We start from the raw sequence: 8,323 nt of genomic DNA, 5'->3' as shown, positions 1-8,323 counted from the left end.
ATCCTTCCTGATGAAGTACTGCTAAAACCCACAGAGATCATATACACATACATGTAAACAAAAAGATGACTCTGAAAGGCGGAGAGAAGCATGCAGACCAGATGGTGATCTCAGAACCTGAGGAATGACATGATGACATCAGAATTTCAAATTTCTATTGTGCAAAAGGCCCATTTAGAAGGGAAAAAACTACACACTGAGAGAAGTACCTGCACAAAACATACCTGACAAAAAAGACTCATATGTAGAATATATAAAGATCTCTCAAAACTCAACAGCAAAGACAATCTGTATTTGTTGTCCACTGCTGCTGCAACAAGTCACCACAAACGTAGTGGCTTAACACAAAGGTACCCTCTTGAAGTCCTGGAGATTAGTGTCTGACACAGATCTCACTAGGCTAACATCAAGGTGCCAGCAGGGCTGTGTTTCTTTCTGGAGGCTCTAGGGGGGAATCCATTTCTTTGCCTTTCCAACTTCTAGAGGCTGCTCACATTCCTTGCCTTGTGGCATCCTCCTTCCAGCTTCAAAGCCAGTTGTGGTGTCAATGCCAAGTCTCACATCGCATCACTCTGATCTCCTGGTCCGCCTCCCTCTTCTGCTTTTCATCACAGTCCCAGGTAATCTCCCAACCTTGAGGTCAGCTGATTAGCAACCTTAATTCCATCTACAACCTTCAGTCCCCTTTGCCACAACCAAAACAAAAACCAAACGCACTGCTGTCGAGTTGGATCTGACTCATAGCAACCCCCTCCTTGGGTTTCTGAGGCACTATCACTACGGAAGTAGACCGAACAAACTATATTCACAGGATGCTGGGATTAGGTCACAGACATCTTTTTTTTGGTGGAGGGGGTAGGCATTTTTCTGCCTACTATACAATCCAATTGGGAAATTGGGTAAGGACATATGTGCAGAGACATTTCACTGAAGAGGATACATGAATAACAAATAAGCATGTGAAAAAATGTTCAGTATCATTAGCAATAATGGAAAGGCAAAATAATACTACAATGAACAATCACTATGTACCTATCCAAAAAAAAAAAAAACCAAATTCACTGCTATCGAGCTGCATCTGACTCACAGCAACCCCTCCTTGGGTTTCCGAGGCACCATCACTACAGAAGTCTTCCTTCCGAGGGTTGGCTGGTGGGTTTGAACCGTCAGCCTTCTGGTTAGCAGTCAAACGCCTTAGGCACTGCACCACCAGAGCTTCCATGCACCTATGAGAACTGCTAAAATAAAAGACTAATGACAGTACAAATGCTGACAAGGATGTGGAGACACTGGACCTCTCGTCAATGTAACTGTTGTGCACAAGAAGAATATATACCTAGGAACGGAACTGCTGGATCATGGCATGCTAAACGATAGCTGTTGTCAGTTACTATGAGACGGCTCCAACTCGTAGCGACCCAGTGAACAACAGAACAAATGCTGCCTGCTCCTGTGCCACCCTGATGACTGGAGATGTGCTCAAGTCCACCGTGCAGCCATCGTATCCTGAGCACCTTCCCGCCTAGAGGCTGACCTCCCTGCACTCTCTCAGACAGCATTCTGTTAGGACCCACAGGGGTGTCACTGGCTAACTGTCATTAGCTAATACTTTTCCAGGCCTTTCTTGCTCATCTGTCTTAGCTTGGAAGTTCTGCTAAGACCCGCCCACCACAGATGACCCCATTGGTTCACCTGCTCCTCACCCACTGACATGGCCCAAAGACAAGGTCTTTATACAAATTCTGGGTTATGTGAGGAGGAGGAAGAGAAGTGCATGAAGGTGCCCCGGAGTGTGGCCCCACAGAACTCCTGTGCCCCGGCACTGGTGTGCTCTGGATCCCCAGGTCCTGCTGTTGGGGCTACCAATCGAGAGACCTGGGGTCCGGAGGCTGGCACAGCTGGCAGCTCTGGGACTCAGGCAACTGGCAGGGCTGCAGGTCCAGATGGTCGAGTAGGGGTTGCTGCCCATGGCCATGCCCCCTGCAGCTGTCTTCTCCACAGCTCCAGCCACCTGCTGCTGCCCGCAGGCCGGGGAGGACCCCATAGAAATAAAAATGTACTGCTGGTCTTGAAGGGCTTGGAATCCAAGACCAAGAGCCTGGAGACTGAGAGCTGCTCAGAAGAGGAGCCCAGCAGCTTGGGCTGCAGAGGAGGATGGGGCAGCAGGCTTCTGCAGCAGTGCCCAAGCCCAAAATTACCCCAGTACCCCTCCCACTACAGGACTTGATCCCTCTCGGGTGCCTGAACAGAGGGGAGCAGCAGCAGCAACCTCCCCCTTCACCTCCACTGCCTCCTCCAGGGCCCGGCTAGCTACTCATGGGCCCTCCTCATAAGGGCTCCCCCAGAATTCACCTCAGCACCTCCCTGCTGCAGTGGCGGCTCTGGTGGTGGGCATGGGACCAGCAAGAGGCCTTGTGGAGAGCTGGCTGCTTCAGCCACAAGCCTGACAGACATGGGTGGCTCTGTAGGCCAGGAGCTTGATACAGGAGGAAACCCAGGTTAATGCACAAAATAGCTGATCAGCAGACTTTTTACTACTGTCACAAACACGAGATGTCAGATAACGAGACCATCAATCTGTGAGGAGGCAGTGTGTTTGAAACAGTGGCATGGCTTCCAGTATCATAGCAACCCACAAGCCAGCACAGTACGACAAACTGACAGACAGGTGGTGGAAGGTTTCTGTTATCTTCATGAGAGTTCTAAACTGCGTGTACCATTATGAAACCTGAAAGCATGAAGCCAGATACCATGAAACAGCAGCTACTACAAGACAGGACTAAACGGAATTCATTTTCACCAAGAGATCCCAGTGACCCGGGTATCATCTGAACTGCAACCTGTGACCACAGTCTCTTGGCAAAGTAAATTTCTTATAAATAACTGCTGCCCAGCTATTAGTTTAATGTATTGCCCGAGCATCAGTAACTTGAGCAACCATTCCGACCATAACCAACCAAAGCAGTTTTTGATGGTTTTGTTTGATTTGTCAAATATGATCCTTTAAACAGGGTAAATAAGCTATTTTAAAACCATGTTTGCTTTACTAAAATCAAACACCTTCTATCTTCTATGTCATTGATTCTGTCACCATCAGATTCTGAAAGACAGGTCGGCCTGCAGAAACACAACAGTGAGAATGCCTTTGGCTTCTACAGCTATTAGACACGAATGTTCCTTTAAAGAATTTGCTGCAGTGCACACACACTCACACTCACATACACACACACTCACACACATCACTCCAGGAAACCTATTTTAATATGCTAAGTAATTTGAAATATTTTCATTACAGCAAATTCATAAGGAAATACATACTGCATATTGGCAAAGAAGAGATACTGATATTACCACTCTGTCAACTAAAATTCCTTACTCTGGTTCCCACCATCAAATCATTAAGAGCTTATTCATGTTTTAACATAAACAATAGATATAATGCCCGCCCCCCGCTAGTTTAGCAAAGAAAAAAAAAAAAAAACACGTAATAAGCAGTTTACCATTCCTCAACAACTTCTTTGTAGAAGAAATCTAAGCAGCAGAAAATCACGAGTACTTTCATTTCCTTCTCTAACCCCTCAACAACCCCTAATGCATTTGTCCTTTCCTGTATTGATTCTTTGAATCTGTGGAATTTTCTGACATGAGAAAATATCTTTTCATATGCCTATAATGAGCTGAGTAAATCATTTTCTCAAACCTGTTTATCTTACAATCTTATTAGGAATGCTCTTTGACAGCTTTTAACCCTTTTTAACACTTTACTCTCTAAAGGATTTCTTTAGATTGTCCAGTATAATTTCCTCCCTGCCCCTTGCCCCCAATTTTCCATCTTCTGCTAAGAATATACTGCCCTGGCCAGAAGGGGTAGGCAGACCTGCTGTTCGTAATACCTTATTCCCCGATGCTCTGATTGCTCTTGGGGTGAGTAAGTGACCCTCATAATGCCTATCCGAATCCTCCCATTGAAGGACAGATGGTCACTGGAAAGAGGAATGCTTGCTGGGCTGAAAAATGAATTTAAAGCTATTAGCAGCTGTCTTCCCCACCACATGGAGAAGGCCTTCTGCAGAACAAAGCCAAGCAGATAAAAGTAGAAACGGAAGCAGGATGGAAGGCTACTTGGCAGGATGGCAGAAGGGAAGAAAGACGACTATGAGTGAACCACAGCATCCCTGAGAGCAGCTCCAGCCTCGGAGGGCATGGTGTCCGTGGCTCTTTTTCTCACCCTGTGAGCCATCCCAGCTTCCTAATGAGATGGACTAGCACATTCCTTATTTTGATTAGGCCATACTGAAGCAAGTTTCTGTCACTGGAAACCTAGCACTCCCTGATATAACACTATTGGTATATTTTTACGAACCTACATTATTTGCTTTAGGAATCAATTTGCTTCTTGATTCCTAGAATTTATTAGGAATATTTGCAAATAGCCACTGGTGGATGGTGTGAGTTACTTTTTCCAAGCAACTTGGAAATACCTCATTTAATAAGTTTATGCATTTTGTGCTTATGAATAATTTATGGATTATTCATTTGTACCAAGGATATCAAGTATGGTTTAAATGCCCAAAAATCTGGAAATCAAGAAAAATCACTGGTATCTGGATTAGGTAACCCAGGACAGGTAATTCCATATGAAAATTGTTCTGCTACTACCATGCCCACATTTAACACGACTATCACAGCAAAGGAGTTCTGGTGGTGGAGTGATTAAAGCATTCAGCTGCTAACCAAAAGGTCAGTGGTTCAAACCCACCAGCCACACATAGGAGCCTTGGAAACCCTCTGGGGCAGCTCTCTGCCCAGTGGGGTCACTATGAATCATAATTGACTCAATGGCAGTGAGGATCATACAGCAAGGAGTCTACAGAAGCTCACATGTGCCCAAAGGAGCATGGTCACTTGGAATGTATAAGCCCATAGATGGTAACTTGAACTACCTCATTTTCAGATTTTAAAGATGAAAGCCTATGGCGAGTTCTTGGGGGGGGGGGGGAAATCCTTTACAAAAAATGAATACATTTTACATGCATTTTCTCCAAGTATTAACAGCTTAACTTATTTGTGCACATTATTAAAAAGTGATCCTATTTATTAACCAATTTCTTGTGAAAAAAAAAAAACATAATGCCTGAGAATGAGATTTCCTTTCATGAAAAACTTTTAGAATCTTTTTTAAAAAGCCAGTCACGTAACAGAGCAAACGTGCATTTACTCATTAACCCCTCCATGGCTCCAACCAACACCAGGGAAGAAAGGGGACTAACGGTTTCATCAGTCCCCACCAGCCATTAGGAATGTGGCAACTCCCCTGAGCAAGGGAAACAAGCTAGTGTGACCCCTCTCAACTGAGTGCTTTCCACACTGATCACTGGCCTGCACACGCTCACTAGCGGCTACTTGTTTAATGCATGTCTAACTTTGATTAAAACATCAAATCTAATTCTTTTAATTCATATTGGAGGATGGTCATGAAATAATTCAGCAATGAAAGCCAATGACAGAGACTGGTTCCATACTTTAATGTTGTATTTAAGCTGTTTGGCACATAACAGGACCATTTTTCTTTTTTCAGTTATCATGCTAGTAAATCCTGCTTAGGAAATTCTCAGGATGTTGCTTTCACAGGGCTTGGCCAGATCAATTTCCATTAAAAAAAAAAAAAGAAAAATATCTGTATCCAGATCACATCTCTAATAAGAACAATACAATTTTCTCTAGAATGAAAGAGAGGAGCGCCTCCATTTCCAGTAACGGCAGATAATGGTCACTTGGATCCATCATCCATGTGAACACAAGAGAAAGCTCCAGGTGAAGAAACTTTAAATCTCTTTGCAAGCATTAAAGAGCTGTCAAGCCAGAAAGCCATTACCAGACAAAAGCCTCAAGAAAATCAAGCACCAGAGCAGTAAGCAAAGCGCAAAAACACTATAGTCACTTTGTCCTTCAAGCATCTGCTGATCTAGGAAGAGGTGGCCTTTAGGTTTGGTAGCCTTGCTGGTTAATGGGATAGAAGTCAACAATTACAACCTGTTTGAGATGGCAAATAAAATAAGAGATCCTCTCCACCTCAGGCTGGGACTCAAAAATAAAACTGGCTACACTCCATCAAACCCACTGAAAAAAACAAACCAAACTCACTGCCATCGAGTGGATTGCAACTCACAGCAACCCCCTTTGGGTTTCTGAGGCGGCAAATCTCTACGGAAGTAGATCACCCAGTCTTCCTTCCACGGAGTGGCTGGTGGGTTTGAACCACCAACCTTCTGGTTAGCAGTCAAATGCCTTAGGCACTGTGCCACCAGAGCTCCTTATCACACCCACTGGAAGCTATAAAACTTGCCATGGTGCTGAACAGAGAAAGAGAAAAAAATTACAAAAAAAAAAAAAAATTGCCTAAGAAGTTGGGGTTGTTTCCTTATGTTTTGACTTTTGAAGGTGGATGGAAAGGCACATAGGAATATATATACCAGTCTCTCTACTTTTGTGTATGTTTGGCATTTTCCATAAGTTAAAGAAAGAGAGGTGGTTTAGGAAATGCCAACCAGAGACAACTGTGGACATTTTTTGGATCCTGATTTGAAAAAACCAAGAATACCAAAACCAAGAACATTTTGGAGACAATCAAGGAAAACAGGACCTGGTTATGTTAGATATGTTAAAACTACTTTTACTTTTGTACAGTGCTAGTGGAACTTTAATTATTTAAAAATCCTTATCTGTTAAAAAAAAAAGGAAAAAAAGAAAAGGCTTTGTAGAACTTACTATAAAAGGCCTGAGCAAAAGTTCAAAAGGGGCATAAGGGGAGAGAGAGAATTGATAAAATCAGAATGGCAAAACTGCTGAAGGTGTGGCGAGTACATGCGAGTTCATTACCATTTTCTCCCCATTTCTGCAAATATAAATTCCATACTTGAAAGTGTATGCATTCATGTGTATGCCACTGTACTAGCACAAGTACGTAATGACCCCAGGACCTGAAAGAGGCCCACCAAATATGGCTATTTGATTGCTGACTGAGGTGACGCTGTAGAGCAGTAAGAAAATGATGGACTTTTCAATAAATGATGCAGAGACAACTAGATATCCATATAAGGGGAGGAAAGGACTCAATTCCAACCTTGCATCATACACAGGTAGACTCCAAATCTCAATATAAAAAAGAAAAAATAATACAACTTTTAGAAAATGATATAGGAGAATATTTTCATTAAAGAAAAGATACATAAGGGTTTCTTAAACAAATATGAGAAATAGCAACACACAAAAAGATAGAGGGCTCTAACTACATTAAAATCAGGAATTAATCTTAATCAAGGTTAAAATTAAGTTTTATCAAAAGCAACCACAGGAAGAGTGAAATGACAAGTCTCAGAGTGGGCAATACTACTGCAACACATAACCAACAAAACTCTAGAACTCAGAATATTTAAAGAACTCCTATAAAACAATATGAGAAAAAGACAACCCAATACAAAACAAACCAAAACCAAAAACGAGCAAAAGATCTGAGCAGACACTTTAGAAGCAAATACCCAAGTGGCCAATAAATATGTGTAGTCTGTCCAACCTTACCAAAAATTTGTGAGATGCGATTAAAATCACAGTGAGATGTCACTACACATCTACGTTAGGTGCATCTACATGTAAGCAAAACTTGGATCTGAAAATACTGAATACTGGCTGGTATGTGTTACAGTGGGAAATCTTATACACTGTTGTGGGACTGTAACTTGGTACAACCACTTTAGAAAGCAATTTTGCATTATCTAATAAATTTGAAATTACATATATCCTATGACTCACAAGTTCTACTCCAGTATATACTCTGGAGAAATATATGCATACATCTATTATGCATAAATATATGCATACATCTATTATGTATTATGAGGCCCCAGGGATTGGCCTCAGGGCTAAGGCAGTCACCTGCCATACACAATGCTGTTGGTTCAAGCCCGCCAGAGAGCCGGGCCGTCTCTTTCTCCACTCAGCCCTCTAAGAGTCTCATCCATTCACTTGGAAGCTTTTCTGGGAGCTCTGGTAGCGTAGTACCTAAGGCTTGACTGCTAACCAGAAGGCTGGCAGTTCAAACCCACCAGCCACTCCTCAGAAGAAAGATGGGGCAATCTACTTCCATAGTGATACTGCCTCGGAAACCCAAGGAGGGGTCGCTATGAGTCGGGTCCGACTCAAGGGCACATAACAACAACCTGTATTATAGATACATGAACAAGCCAGGGAAGCAGTTATTTCTGAAGCTGGGAGGGGAAGAGTGTAATCAAGAACACTTGTGAAATATTCAGGTTCTATTCCTGGC

Source organism: Orycteropus afer, unplaced genomic scaffold, assembly GCF_000298275.1.
Source record: "Orycteropus afer afer isolate SDZICR_OR568_19922 unplaced genomic scaffold, OryAfe1.0 scaffold00067, whole genome shotgun sequence".
In the NCBI taxonomy this organism is placed as follows: Eukaryota; Metazoa; Chordata; class Mammalia; order Tubulidentata; family Orycteropodidae; genus Orycteropus; species Orycteropus afer.
This window is presented reverse-complemented; position numbering follows the sequence as displayed.